Source organism: Phocoena sinus, chromosome 3, assembly GCF_008692025.1.
Source record: "Phocoena sinus isolate mPhoSin1 chromosome 3, mPhoSin1.pri, whole genome shotgun sequence".
NCBI lineage: Eukaryota > Metazoa > Chordata > Mammalia > Artiodactyla > Phocoenidae > Phocoena > Phocoena sinus.
In genome coordinates this window covers 119,253,393-119,269,263 of record NC_045765.1, presented here as the reverse complement: position 1 = coordinate 119,269,263, position 15,871 = coordinate 119,253,393, and the positions used below count along the sequence as shown (strand labels likewise).

Genomic DNA, 15,871 nt, shown 5'->3' with positions numbered 1-15,871 from the left:
TACTTGTATCTGGAAATATCTTGACTCTTTTTCCTCCAAACAGTAATGGGAGAGTTAATCATTCTAAAGCCAAGTCAAGATCATGTTGCTCCTGCGTTCAGAAATCTTCAGTAGTTCCCCACTCCCTACCAAAGAAACCCTCCAAATTTATTATCGAGCATTTAAGACTTTCCTAAAATCTGTGCCAACTAACCTTTCCAAGCTTATTTATTATATGCTTTCTTTACCTGGTCCTTCCAGTGGTTAAAACACTCTAAGAGCTGCAGTGGGGAGACAGAAGAGGGGAGGCTGCCACCCAGCTAAACAGTTGGCTGGGACCTGGACCCAAGCCCACTCCCCATTCCCTGCCACCACCCTGCCTCCAGGGACTAAATATGGAACTAGCTGGTGTCAGCCCAATTTTCACCTAGAAAGTCACTTCAGTTTAGGTGGCAGAGATCATCTTTGGAAAGTTCTTTTGTGTCCCAATGTAGATTAAAGAGCAAATTGAACTCCCGAAAGGTGGGGGTTGCCTTTGAGAACATGGCTCCTAGACCCTAGAGCTCCAGGATCAGCATAGCAGCATGGTGGCCCTTGTGTATTGTGTGCCCTCAACATGCAAGGTTCTCCTCTGGCAGCAGGAAGCACACTCTGAGAATGCTGAAGCTGTAAAACCCACTTCCAGAGCACAGAAAAACAAAGAGGAACAAGGTATACCAGCAGCCAACATGCAGGAACGCACCCAGCAAGCAGCAAGCCACTGTCACTGACTCAGCAATTGCTTCTGCTGTGGTCCAAGAAGAACTCAGAGAGCCTGTCCCTGTCTGTGACTGCAGGCTCAGTCATTCAACCAGTGCAGCCCAGTAACCCTAAAGGGAGGAACTCCACCATGAAAGAGTCAAAGTCCAACAAACAATGATGAACAACACAATAAATGAAATTAAAAATTCTCTAGAAGGAACCAATAGCAGAATAACTGAGGCAGAAGAACAGATAAGTGACCTGGAAGATAAAATAGTGGAAATAACTACGACTGAGAAGAATAAAGAATGAAAACAATGGAGGACAGTCTCAGAGACCTCTGGGACAACATTAAATGTACCAACATTCAAATTATAGGGGTCCCAGAAGAAGAAGAGAAAAAGAAAGGGACTGAGAAAATATTTGAAGTGATTATAGTTGAAAACTTCCCTAATATGGGAAAGGAAATAGTTAATCAAGTCCAGGAAGCACAGAGTCCCATACAGGATAAATCCAAGGAGAAACATGCCAAGACACATATTAATCAAACTATCAAAAATTAAATACAAAAAAAATATTAAAAGCAGCAAGGGAAAAAACAACAAATAACATACAAGGGAATACCCATAAGGTTAACAGCTGATCTTTCAGCAGAAACTCTACAAGCCAGAAGGGAGCGGCAGTACATATTTAAAGTGATGAAAGAGAAAAACCTACAACCAAGATTACACTACCCAGCAAGGATCTCATTCAGATTCGATGGAGAAATTAAAACCTTTACAGACAAGCAAAAGCTAAGAGAATTCAGCACCACAAAACCAGCTTTACAACAAATGCTAAAGGAAATTCTCTAGGCAGGAAACAAAAGAGAAGGAAAAGACCTACAATAAGAAACCCAAAACAATTAAGAAAATAATAATAGGAACATACATATTGATAATTACCTTAAATGTAAATGAATTAAATGCTCCAAGTAAAAGACATAGACTGGCTGAAAGGATACAAAAATAAGACCTGTATATATGCTGTCTACAAGAGACCTACTTCAGACCTAGGGACACATACAGACTGAAAGTGAGGGGATTGAAAAAGATATTCCATGCAAATGGAAATCAAAAGAAAGCTGGAGTAGCAATTCTCATATCAGACAAAATAGACTTTAAAATAAGGACTATTAAAAGAGACAAAGAAGGACACTACATAATGATCAAGGGATCGATCCAAGCAGAAGATATAACATCTGTAAATATTTATGAACCCAACATAGGAGCACCTCAATACATAAGGGAAATGCTAACAACCATAAAAGGGGAAATCAACAGTAACACAATCATAGGGGACTTTAACACCCCATTTTCACCAATGGACAAACCATCCAAAATGAAAATAAATAAGGAAACACAAACTTTAAATGATACATTAAACAAGACGGACTTAATTGATATTTAGAGGACATTCCATCCAAAAACAACAGAATACACTTTCTTCTCAAGTGCTCATGGAACATTCTCCAGGATAGATCATATCTTGGGTCACAAATCAAGCCTTGGTAAATTTAAGAAAATTGAAATCGTATCAAGTATCTTTTCATCGCAGCTCTTTTTACAATAGCCAGGACATGGAACCAACCTATGCGTCCATCGACAGATGAATGGATAAAGAAGATGTGGCACATATATACAATGGAATATTCTCAGCCATAAGAAGAAACAAAATTGAGTTACTTGTAGTGAGGTGGATGGACCTAGAGTCTGTCATACAGAGTGAAGTAAATCAGAAAGAGAAAAACAAATACCGTATGCTAACACATATGGAATCTAAAATAACAAACCAAAAAATGGTTCTGAAGAACCTAGGGGCAGGACAGGAATAAAGACACAGATGTAGAGAATGGACTTGAGGACACAGGGAGGGGGAAGGGTAAGCTGGGACGAAGTGAGAGAGTGGCATGGACATATATACACTACCAAATGTAAAATAGATAGCTAGTGGGAAGCAGCTGCATAGCACAGGGAGATCAGCTCTGTGCTTTTGTCCATCTAGAGGGGTGGGACAGTGAGGGTAGGAGGGAGACGTTAGAGGGACAAGATATGGGGATATATGTATATGTAAAGCTGATTCACTTTGTTATAGAGCAGAAACTAGCACACCATTGTGAAGCAATTGTACTCCGATAAAGATGTTAAAAAAAAAAAAGAGTCAAAGTCCAAGTCAAAGCAGGAGATGATGGCCTTCCCTTACAGTGATGACCCCATCTGGGAATCCCCACCTGCCTTTCAAATTCTCCAGGCAGAGAAAACAAGGGGGCTGGCCAGTCAATCCTAGTCCCCCCTCTTAATGACTCCAAGAGTGGGAGCCATACACTGTAAGCACTCCTTTGGCCTGATGGGAGCCTGGACCTGAAGAATGGGGCTGCAGATGGTGCCAAGGGAGCAAGGTATTCCCCGTCCCTCGCCGCCTCACTGCTTTGGTCAGAGCTCCTGGGACTGAAGAATGGAATTCTGCTGACCACTAAAGTCCCAGGATTCCCAGTGCACAACCCACTGATGACCCCATCATATTACACAACCCACAGCTCTTCCAGACCTTTCCACAGCCAGGCTATTATCCAAACCCACACCTGCTCCGAAGACATTAGACCAAATAGTGTGTATGTTTTCAAGCTGCAGATTCTGCACTAAGGGTCAAGTTGAAACTGCTGCCCCTTTTCACATCCATGACATCCCTAACAGCAAGACAGAGAAAAGCATACCTCTGTGAACAGGCAGATATGTGCCTTTGGAATGACCTGAAACCTCTCCCAGCTCCAGCCAACCAGGGTTGGAATTCTTCCCCGAATACCACACCGCAGCCAACTCTGTGCGTTCTGGCACCAGCACCCACACCTGCTGCTCCCATATGTCCCCTGAGATAATCCTGGGGTAGAAAACAAACTGATTCCTTCTGCAGGCAGCCCTGCCAGCTCTACTCCACTGCTCCGACATGGTAGTGCTCCAGGCCTGATGCCCCCAAACCAAGCAGTTACCTCTGTCTCCTACAGGGACAATGGCTCTGGCAGATCCCAATGTACTCCTTCCCCACCTCCCTCCACTAGTGTCCAGTGGAGATCCCCCCACCCTGGGAGAAACCCCAGATAGACTACGTCATGAGCAGCTTCAGCATCGGGAGCACTGCTTACACACTCTCAAATCTAGCACATGCTTTCCCCTGATGAAAAGACATTCATAGCAGCACAAGGGATGCAGAATGCTAGAGTGTTAAATGAACCTCCAAAGAAACCAGAAGGGTTGATACAGGCCAGAGTAGCTTAGTAACAAAGCTTAGGTAAGGGACCCGGGTCCCAGACAGCTGTGGAGGCTCCACTTGTCCTTCCAGGATACAGAGATGTGCCCTTTTGTCCAGATGAAGTGATTCCACCTTCCATGAACTCCCTGTCTGGGCCCCTAAGACCCAACCACCCAGATCATATGACTCCTGAGTAGATAGTTTGGCTGAAATTATAGCAGGAGTTTTTAATAAACAGAAGAAGAGGTATCAGGGAAAAGTGGCTGTACCCTAGCGCTCCCTCCAGGTTACAAAGGTTTATCTGCACGGACCTTAGAATTTCTCTAAGAGCCTCTCCCTAGATACCAGATGACCCCTAGTGAAGGCTGGGCACCTGGGCAAGCAGAACCATCTTCTGAGAGTATGACTGCACCATGTTCTCTGCTCTTAGGCACACGGCCCTCGACTGCAACATACCAGGGATCAGATATGCCTTCCTGGATTTGCAGGAATGATAATCTGAAATGGAAGGGCAAATGTCACCAACCCTGCATCCAGACCACGTCTTTCTGGAGTCAGCTGGCCAGACAACATGTCAAAAATTCCAAATAATTGAAACTTCTTTCCTGGCCAGGGGGTCTTTTTGATTGATGGGATTGCTTCCAAAATCCCCAAAGATTCTCTGCAGAGATGCTTCAACAGCAGCTTGCAGAGAAATTTCCAGGTGTCCTCCCTGGGATAAGCATAACAGGAATAAGGTCCAACATGGAGATGACTAGCATGATCGCAGGCTCTCAGTGAACATTCCCATTTTCCTGCAGTCCTGCCAGGATAACTTTCCAAAAACGGTTCCCCACCGATGAGCCCTGGTTGGGAATTTGAGTTTGGGATGATCCTTAATGTCATGAAAGGAAATGTCAACTTAAATGTCAACAAGGGATCCAACTTTCAGACGACACCTCAAAAGACGAGAGGCTCAGTGTGCCCTGGGGAGATGATGACTTGCACTCAGGTGGCTCCGAGATGCTGCCTGCTGAGCAGAAGCTGGCTCCCCTGCCATCTGGTGAGCGCCCTCAGCAAGAGTATGTCCTGGGCTTTAGGCCATACTTTCCGTGTCTCAAGGTCCAGGAAGCAACGGTGGTTTGCAGAATCTCAGAGAAACAATCAGACCCACCAGAAGGACTAATGGCCAGCTGTGTCATAGCCACCAATACATCTCAACCCTCTAGAAATGCTATTAGCCTCAGCACAGCTCCTCCAGTTTGAAATGGCCTGGGGCAAAAGCCCTGTGCATTCTCCTGGTCTGAACCCTCTGCAACCTCCCACCATGTACTGTCCAGGCATCAATGCTGGGCTCACCCTCAGGAAACCTCAAGTGCCTCCAGATTCCATTGTACATGGTAGGCCTGATGGCAGGCCCAGATGCTGCTGCCTTCATTAAACAGCCTTCGTAGGGTTTGCTGCTGCTCTGTGGATGATCTGCTTCTGTGAATATCCAGATGTCTTCTCTCTAGTACAACTCGCCTCCAGAGCCTATCCTTCCCCAAGCCTGCTCTCCATTGTGGTGTCTTAAATGTTCAAGTTTGCAATGTCCCAGTTCTACCTGATTATTCCATTATGCCATCAAGATGGCAATCGACTCAGATGACAAGCTCCCCTCCAGCTCCTTCACTCAACTTCTCATCAATGAATAACCTGCCAGAAATGGGCATTAATACATAAAAATCCTCGAATTTCAGGTTCTGATGCCAACACTCAACCCCATGGGAATGACCCAGCCACTCCTCACTATAACCAGATGCCCTCCTTGGTTACCTTGGGAACCAACATGCTTCCTCGTGGTGTTTCAATGGGGTCTGATTTGATGTCACACAATCCTATGATGGGTCTTGGGTCCCAGGAGCCTGAGATGGCATCTCAAGGACAGAGGGGTTTTCGCAGGAGTTCCCTCCAAGATGAGTCTCTTCCACAGCAGGTATCATTTTCTTGCCATGGCCCCAGTGGAGGCAGAGCAACTTCCTGGAGACGTGGGTGTCCCAGGAGAAGGCACATTTGGCCATTCTAACACCCAATTTAGAATTCAGCACTTTAAAAGCCTGGGGGCCCAAGTGGTCCTGACTCCATCACTGTGCTGGGGAATAGCCTGTCTTCAGTCTTTTCAGACCCAGATCTGCAGGAAGTCATACCTGAGTTGGACCTGTCCTCTACACTCCACCTGAGAAGCCCAGCCAGACACTGAAATGGTTCCATGAGGGGAAGTCCCAGGCCATAAACAGCCCTGGGGTCCTAGACCTGGGTTTTTGCACAGGGGATGATGGGCAAACCAGCCCCCAGAATGCCTGGCTTGGGAGGTCCCAGGTTTGTGGAAACTCTGGGCATCCTTCCGGGTACAGGTGTAACCATGCTGAGCCTCAACCCAATACAATCACTGGCCTCTCTCAGGCAAGAGCAAAATATTAATGAAACACACACACACAGACACACAATTAATTAAAAAAGACTAAGTTCAGTGTAGGGTAGGAATAATAAGGAAATCTATTTTTTGTTTAATAATGAAACTTAGGACATTGCTTTTCAGTTTAAGTGTGCCTCATCACTGTCTGTCTCTCTCGATATACACATCCACCTCTTTCACCCTTCACCATCTCCTTCATTAAGTGTGCTTCTTTCCCTCATGCCCACCCCCAGGCTGCTCACGCCCTGCCTTCCCCCCTTCTTTTCCCTTGGGTGCTGCGTACTCAGCATTATTTTGGGGAGATAGATCTAGTAAAGCCTCAGCATCCCTGCTGAGCATCCTCCTGGTTTGGGGAGGGAGAGTGAGGTCTGTCCCTGAAATGCTCTGTGGCTTTCTTCTCCCGGGTGACTTTTTCTTTGCCAATATGCCCTCTTTTGTCTCCACTCTTGTTTTCTGGTCTCCTTTTCTGCGGAATTTCCAGGTGAATTTTATTAATGTGGGATGGAACAGATGCTAACAGTTATCCAGGATTTTGTTTTTGTTTTCTGAAATTTTGTGGTTACTTCCCTTTCTTCCTGCTCCCACACACAAAGTGTTCTACGGAACTTCCATTAAATTCGGTACAAAACCACTTGCTGGGGCTGTGATGTCAGAAAAATTAAATATATTGCTTCATATAAAATTAAAAAGAATATTTCAAGGCTCAGTCCAAAAATGACTTCCATGAGACTCTTCCTGATCTCCAGGGGAGACCAAATGTCATTTTCCTTGGAACTTGCTACTAACATCTAACGGCTTCTTCCGTCCTTTTCTTGTAACATACTTTTTAATGTTTTATCTTTCCTATAAATTGAAACTATGTGAGAGCTGGTTCTGACCCTGATTCAGCTTTGGCTGCTCCACGATGTTTTGCATGTAGATGTTCACTAAATGTTAGGCAGATGCATAATTTTTTTCTCTAACCACTGCAAATTATCCCTAACATGGGGAGTGATGGAGGGAACAATTAAAACAAGCCTCACAAGTTGAAACATGACACTCAGTTTATGAAATGAGGAGGAAAAAAGAGGAGTCGGAGGAGGATATAAGCTGAGCTATAAATAGCTTTAAAGAAACTAAGCAACATGTGACAGGGATTTGTATGGGCTTACAAGGTGCTGCGGGTAAAATGCTGGAGTTTATAAGAAGGAAGGGGAAGTTTATAAAGTTTGCTTCTTAGCAGTGCAGTCAGGCAGTATCAGGGCTTACTGTGTGTCTTTGTGCAGGCTGCTATAACAAAAGGCTGTAATAGACTGGGGGGCTTAAACAACAGACATTTATTCCTCACAGTTATGGAGGCTGAAGTCCAAATTCAGGGCTCCAGCAGATTTGTTGTCTGGTTGGAGCCCGCTTCCTGGTTCATAGATGGCTGTCTTTTTGCTGTGTCCTCACATGGTAGAAGGGACAACAGAGCTCTCTGGGTCTCTTTCATAAAGGCACTAGTCCCACTCATGAGGGCTCTACCCTCATGAAATCACCTTGCGAAGGCTCCACCTCCTAATACCATCACGTTGGGGGTTAGGTTTTCTAACATGTGAATTCTGGGGGACAAACATTCAGTCTCTAACATTATGGTTCTGCATAGGCTCAGAAAGCACCCCGCACATCCTATCAAGTGAAAAGTGATGCTGATGACAGCCCTACACTGCCAGTGGTGTCTCTTGAAGCCTTGGAAACTGGGGATTTTAATAAAAATCTTCCTCACAGTGTCCCTCAGGAAAACTTGGAGGTTAAAATTTTATCAGATCCAGTACTATTATAAAATGACTCTTTTGTAGCCTCCCCAAATTAGTTTCATATTCAAAGCAGCTTATTTCAACCATTCCCTGCTTAGTTAAATGAAGGCTTGGAAATACAGAGTGCACATGGAGAAGAGAGAAAGGTCTCTGTCTACTTCAGAAAATATTCGGAGTACATGCCTACATCTTAACATTTTGCAGTCATCCTCTTTTTTTGAATTGCTATTTTGACACTTTATTTTTACTTACATTCAAGAATGACTCTTGGGAAGACTTCATTTTAAAAGTATTTTCTATTTACCTTGCTTAGGTATCATGATGAAAGTACTCTGCAAGTAGTCATATACAGATGGGGGCAATAAATATGTGCTTTTAAGAAATGTCATGTCCAAGATTCTTAGCTTCTAAATGCAATGACAGTGAGGAACCCTCATGGCCTTGCTGCCACAGGCTCCAAACACCAGCTCCAGCCCGTCCACCAGGAATTATGTCACTTTCCTGAGGCTAATGCTCTTTGTTTACTCACAGGTGTGCTCACTTTAAATAAATCCCACTTATAAAAATTTAGACTTGCCAAATAGAAAAGCTGGCAAAGTGACTGCTAAAGAAAAGGATCCTTTACCGTGTCAACACTTTAAATAAGAAGCTGTTTTAGTACATTTTAAAGTTTGAAAACATTTATTTCCCAGGAACTCTGGATTTTCTGGAAATGCTGCACACGTGTGTTCTCTTCATTATTCTAGCACAGACTTTGACACTTTCTGAAGCCAGCCAGAAGTAGGATAAACAGCTAATTGTCTGTGTCATGTGCTGTGTGGCTTGTGAATCCAGAATAAGAGGCCAAAGAAGAAAATGATTGTTCCAGCACTGATTTGCTGTGAATCAGTTTCCATCCTCAGAAAATTCATTTTATTTTACTCACAGGGAAATCATATTAAACTGCCTACTCCATGTCAAGTTGTTTGGATTTCTGTGAAGAAAGAAAATAAGATTGGGATTGGCAGAACAGTGTGTTATATGGGGAAAATCAGATCATCAGAGAATATTGGAGCTTTAATGGTCCTTAGCACCCTCTTAATCAGGCAAAATCCTGCATACTGTCGGTGCAAAAAGTAGAATAGGCATCTTTGTTTTGTCTTCCAAGCATTTCTGTTTCTCTTCCCAAGCTAACCTTAAGAGATGGATCCACTTCCAATGAACAGTTCCGAAGAAGGATTGGCATTGTTGGCTTCAGAGATGGAGACCTTCTGAAGTGGCTCCTCTGAAGGTTCTTGGCTTAGGCCACAATTTTTTATGTATAGTGGGTACCGGGGAAAGGCAGCTTTTCATGTGAATTTATTATTGGCATCAAACAAGGCAGGATTTTGTTTTGGTTTGTTTTGGCCCATGGTAGGGTAGAACAGAGAATGGAATTACATAATCAGACATTCCCAGGCAAACAAATTTAAATGTTGCTTTGAGTTTGAATTAGTCTGCTTAATGTCTAAATCTCACAGTTCTTCCTTCTATCTGTAGTGCAACCTAAAACATAAAAGATAAAGCATTCTCTGGGTTGAGATCTAACCCTGTATTCTCTCTTATACTCTGATCTACAAGGATGTAGAATTTGCTGCAATGGCATGTTATAGAGACATGTTCTGTCTTGAAAATAAGTAAGATATTTCTGTTAAAAATAGATATGGAGATTAGTGGTGGATAAATCTCATTAAGTTTGGAATCTGGGTTGACTTTATATAAGGGTTCCAGGAATTCTGGGGCTTAGTGACAGATTACACAAGTATTTGGAGATTAAAGAGCTCATCAAATCCAGGGAAAAAATGCATGTCCTTTAAGGATGTTCCCCCAAATATATGTGTTTGTGTGTATACACACACACACACACGCACACGCACTTAGGGAAGAATTAATAACCAAAGCTTCAAGTTTTCAGAGGCTTATGTCTTTTCTACTTCTGTGGGAGAAGAGAACTCTATTCTAAACCATGCCCACCAGAGCAAGCAAGCCAAATAGGATGCACAGTGTTTTCTCAATGGCCATATTAAGAACTGAGCTCCCTTGCAGGTATAAAAAGAGACAGCCTGGCTTGAGTTCAAATCCTGTCTCTCTCAACTTAGTTGCTATGTGGCCTATTCAAATTATTCTACCTTACAGAGCCTCTATTCCTTCAACCTGAAGGCAGAGGGGGTAACAGTGTGAGGATAGATTTCCTATCACAAAATAAAAATTTAAAGCCATGTTTGATTAAAAAATAATATTCAAGAAAACCTGAAAGTAGAAATCTATGATTATATTGACTGTATGAAATGTTTTTACAGTTCCTGTCTCCTCTGTACCTCTAAGGGACCACTGCTTCAGTATCCATTTATTCTTTCCTGGTTCAGTAGTTGTTTATGAGCCTAACACAGGGAGAGGCAGTGGCCCTTCAAAGAGAGAGTCCTAGACTTGTAGAGAAAAGAACTGGGCTTGAGATCTGACTTATCCATTATCTCCGACCTTGGAAAAATCATTACATTTCTCTGACTTATGGTTTCTCATCTGTAAGATGGTGTTTTAGACCAAATGTTGGTGTCCTCCCCAAATTCGTATGTTGAAGCTCTAACCCCAATATGATGATATTTGGAGGTGGGGATTTGGTAGGTAAGTTTAGATGAGGTGATAAGGGTGGAGCCCTCATGAACGGGATTAGTGCCCTTATAAGAAGAGACAAGGGCGCTCTCTCTCTCTCTCTCTCTCTCTCTCTCTCTCTCTCCCTCCCTCCCTCCCTCCCTCCCTCCCCCCACCCCACCATGTAAGAACTCAGTGAGAAGGTGGCTGTCTGCAAGCCAGGAAAAGGGGTCTAAGCAGAAACCAAATCAGCTGCCATCTTATTCTTGGACTTCCCAGCCTCCAGAACTGTGAAATATAAATGTATATTTTTTAAGCCACCTAGTCTGTGGTATTTTGTTAAAGCAGGCCAAGCTGACTAAAACAGATGGGGATAAAAATACCAACCTATATTATAGAGTCCTTAGATCACAAATGAGACATATATAAAATCTCTGCAAATTTTCGATCACTAAACAAATTATGAGTACTGTGTTAGGAGCTAGAGAGATGTAAAAATGAGTCAGGTACTGACTTTGACCTCAAAAAGTTCAGTTTCCTAGGTGAGGTAAGACTCATGTATTACCAGCTATGATACAAAAGAGAAAGGGCCATATTCATTCATTCTTCATTCATTCATTCATTTGTTTAACAGACATATATTCAGCATCTGCTATGTGCCAAGTGCTAGATTTGGGGCAGCAATAAGCAAACAAAAAATTCCCCCTTCTTACAGAGCTTTTATGTGAGTCATGGAAGCAGTCAATAAACAAATACATAAATATTAAATAATATATTCAGTGGTAAGAAGTGCTTTGAAGAAAAATAAAGTAAGGCAATGGAAAAATTGTGGTGAGGGAGACTTGGCTATTTTGTACAATGTGATGAGAAAAGACCTAGTCAAGTCATGTGACTGGAGGGTCAGTCTCATAAGGGACATTTGAACAGATACTTCCATGAAGTGAGCAGATGAGCTTAACAGGTTTCTTGGAGGATAATGTTGAAGGCAGGGAAAACAGCAAGTGCAGATGTCCAGAGGCAGGAATGTTAGTCATAAAAAATATTCTAACAGGCTCTGGGAATTCAGAGTTGATGAGATTATTTCTAGCTAAGGAGTCAATAATGATATAAGACCCTCAAGATCAGTTCAGGGAAAATAGAGGTCCTGCTAAAGAGGAGGCTTGTATAAAAGCACCACATATTTACATAGTCTTTTATATTTTTCACTCATCTTTTGCTTAGATCATAACTCATAAATTTCTATCCACGGGTACATATTTATAATTATTATCCAACCCACAAAGATAGTCGTAAATGATCACATTTCAGTTTCCTATAAACATAATAAGTGGACATCATTATTAGTCACCCCTTTCCCATTTCAGATTATTATTATCATCACTTCAGATATAGGATAGTTTAGAACCCATACTTTGGAGTTAGGCAGATAGAAATTCACATCCCGGTTCAATTGGTTCTAGATTTCTGACCTTGAGGATATTGCTTAGGCTTTTGAAACCATAGTTTCTTTATTTGTAAAATGGAAATCATGATATCCTGAGGAGTTTGTTGTGAGAATGAGAATGTTGTGGGATTTTACATACACATACACACACACACAGTATTTAACACAATACCTGACATAAAGTAAATAATTCACAAATAATTGTTTAAAAATAAAATAGTGGGAGATGCCCTCTTTTTACCTATTGTCCTTCATGGAGGTGGTATTGAAAAATTGCTCACTGATGCTATTCTTTCCCACCTTTTCTTTATCGAAATATTCACAAACATCAAACTATAAAGCAAGAAACTTAGAATCTAAAAGTCATACGATACAAATGATTCCAAGATGAATGCAAGAGAAAGTATGAATGGAAGTAACAAGAACAAGTATTTACAAGTTTTTACTGCATAAGAAGGCTTTCAAAGACATTAATCTATTTACTCTCTGATAATAAACCTGTAGTCTGAATATTATTTATCTTCCCCATTTTACAGATAAAAATATATGACTCAGATAGGTTGAGTGATTTGGGCTAAAATCATACAGCTTGTGAGTGGTGAGACCGGAACTTATGTTTAGGTCTTCTGATTCCAAGTCCCTGGGGGTAGTTATTGGGGCAACTGGTGCCCAAGAAATTCTCGCAAGACTGGAAAAACTTCCAAGTGGGATTAACTGAGTTGGTTGCATTATGGGCCTCCCTCCTACTTGTGGATTTTGATTTTTCACTGAGGATTATTAAAGAAAGTTACCTAAGCTTCTTCACAAAGCTCCAGAAATTTTTGGTTACAGACAGCTAATGAAGTATGTGTTTCTTTCTGAATGGATTTCAGAGGATCTAGATTTTAAACAGCCTTGCTGGAAAACAAGGTCCCTGTGTTGTTTAGGCTCATTTGATCACTTGTCTGAACTCTGGAAGGACAGGGACCATGTCTTACCCATCTTTGCATCCCAAGGCCCAGCAAAGAGCCTGGCACCCAGGAAGCTCCCAGGCAGGGCTTGAGGGCCAGGCTGACAGGCCCTGTGATGGTTGATATCAGTTAGCATCACCAGTTTAGCTCTGATTTTGGCTGCAGTGAATACACTAGACATCAGCTGTCATGAGAAAACATATCACATGGTAATTTTTCAGCTTTTAGTTCTGAATCCAAGCGCCTGGCCTGGACGATGAGACAATAGAGCCTTCCAGCCTCTATACTTCCCACCATTTCTCCTCTCTTTCGGGTTCCTTTTCAGAAAGAGCTTCTCTTATAGGAGCCTGAGCCTGAGCCAGAGCTGCAGACCTTGTTTGCCTCAATAGAGAAAATAATTTTAAAACAAGGACGTTAAATCTGCCTTCAGCTTTGGGTCTTGAATATCAGTGTTGACTTAAGCCTTCCCCATGGAGAAGAGTGGCATTGGTCAGCAAAACTGGTGAGCAGGTGGCGTTAGCACCAGCAGGGAAGGGAGCTGCAGTGTGTTGAAATCTCTGCACTGTCATGTAACAAGGGCTGAATGTATTGACCAGCTTAGGTATTGATCACTTTACACACATTATTTAGTTCTCGATGGAGGATTCCTATTAGTATTCTCATTTTCCAGAGGAGAAAGTTGGAGAATAGAGGTGAAGTGACTTGCCCCAGGTCACAGAGAGTAAGTGGCAGGTCTGGGATAAAACAAAGCAATTGGACTTCACAGCCTGTGCTCTTAACTATGTGACCTTGGGCAAGGGAATGACCCTCTCAGTGCCTCCATTTCCTCATTGGTAAAATGAATAGAGGAACAACTACTTCCTTAGATGGTTAGGAAAAGTCATTGAGATCATACATGCAAAGCCCTTGACACTTAGTAGGCACTTAAAATATGTCAGTTCCCTCTCTTCCCTCAAATAACCTGAGATTGAAGAGTGTCACCTCTTGAGCAATCCTTTAGAAACTTAAAGCTAAAATTAATCCAGGCCATGCCAGAGCCAATGACAATAAAGCTGATTTGTCCAGACTTATTATTTTGTTTCAATAGGAGACCTGCCTCCACTTTCCTGGGCAGGTCCACAGAGCCAGCCCAGACTGAAAACGCACGTGGCCATTGCAAACGCATTGTTGAAACATGAGGGACACTTCAGGAACCAGGAGATTCTTTCTGGAAATGCCTTGCTTCTTAGCCAAAACAGAGATGGTTAAACAGTACAGCAGTGCAGCTGTGGCCTTCAGGGCGCACAGTGGGGCTTCACGCTCCTGGGGCAAATGGAAACCCAGGGACACACTTGCCAGCTGGCACTGTCCCTCGAGGGACAAGATATGCGTGGCCTCGCCTTCCAAGTTGAGAGCAATTGCTGGCAGGACACCATGAGCATGTCAAGTTGAGGGAATATTTTTTTTTAAGGCCCATCACTGTTTTTCTTTCTTTAAATGGTAGCCACCAAAAAGTTATGCAAACACTTCAGCTGTGGAATATTTAATCTGACATTTGGCATAGCTCCCTTGTTGATCCAAGACATGAAGTATGCAGTATATGACTTGCAGTTGTTTCATTGTTCACTTAAAAAAAAGATAAACCAGACACAACAATTTAATTTTCTATCCCCTCAATTTTAACTGGGTCACTACCAGGATCCATCCTTGATTCCCAAGTAATAGGATGACAATTATGAACCACAGTCCATAAGATGAATAGCTCACTTAATCAAGTTGGTGGATTTAGTCTTTTGCTTTTTTGGCCCTGCTGAAAGCTTTAGGAGTCCCTGTGCTTATGGTTTTTTCTAGGGTTTGGCAGTTCTTTTATTTGGGTCTGGTGTTTCGGGGTTTCACATGCTCTTGTAGAAACATTGCCAGAACTGTCCTCCCATCATCCTTGTCATTGGGTTTTAAGCGAGAAAAGAAGCACCTTGCTGCAGTCTTCTGCCCATTCACATGGGACATGTGTCCTGGCTGCATGTGGTCATCCATTAATGGATGTTACTCACCCTGTTCCTTCTTCTTTAACTATCTCACTGACAGTTGTGTTCTCCTAAAAGAGGAATTTCCTCTGGTTCTCTTTGAATATCAGTCACATGGTTTTAGATCCCTGACAGGTAAAAAGAACATTGCCACTCCTCAGAAAACACATGGATACTAAAAATCCTAGTTAGTGAGCAGTTCACATTTCGTACCGTGTGGAGGGAAGGATGCAGGACTGGCCAACATTCCAAAGGAAAGGAGAACCTTTCCAAATGTTCCTCTGCTGATGAGTTAGAACAGTTGCTTAACGTAAACAAGCATAATTCCTCAAGTTCCATCCTTCCTGCAGGTGGGCCAATAGGCTAAAAAGCACTAGAAAATGTAGTAAAGTGCAGTCTATTTCTTCATTCTCCTCCACTTCCATGCTCACTGTTACAACAATGCTGATTTAAACATCAGGTCACTGTCACTGGGCTCCAGGCAATGGCATAATTCTGCTTCAGAGAAATACTGAAACAGTGTTCATCCTATACAAAGTGATGGGTGGAGAAGGGAGAGAATCAGATGGCAATGCTTAAAAAGGAAACTGGAGACTGATGAATCTGGACGTTTCCTTAGTTCTGATTCGAGTTTCTGGGTCCCATTCCCAATA

At 42.6% G+C, this 15,871-nt stretch overlaps 1 pseudogene; it reads left to right on the top strand.

Moving 5' to 3' along the window:
• Positions 1 to 563: 563 nt before the first annotated feature.
• Positions 564 to 15,871, top strand: part of LOC116751088 — a 108,810-nt pseudogene continuing 93,502 nt past the window's right edge.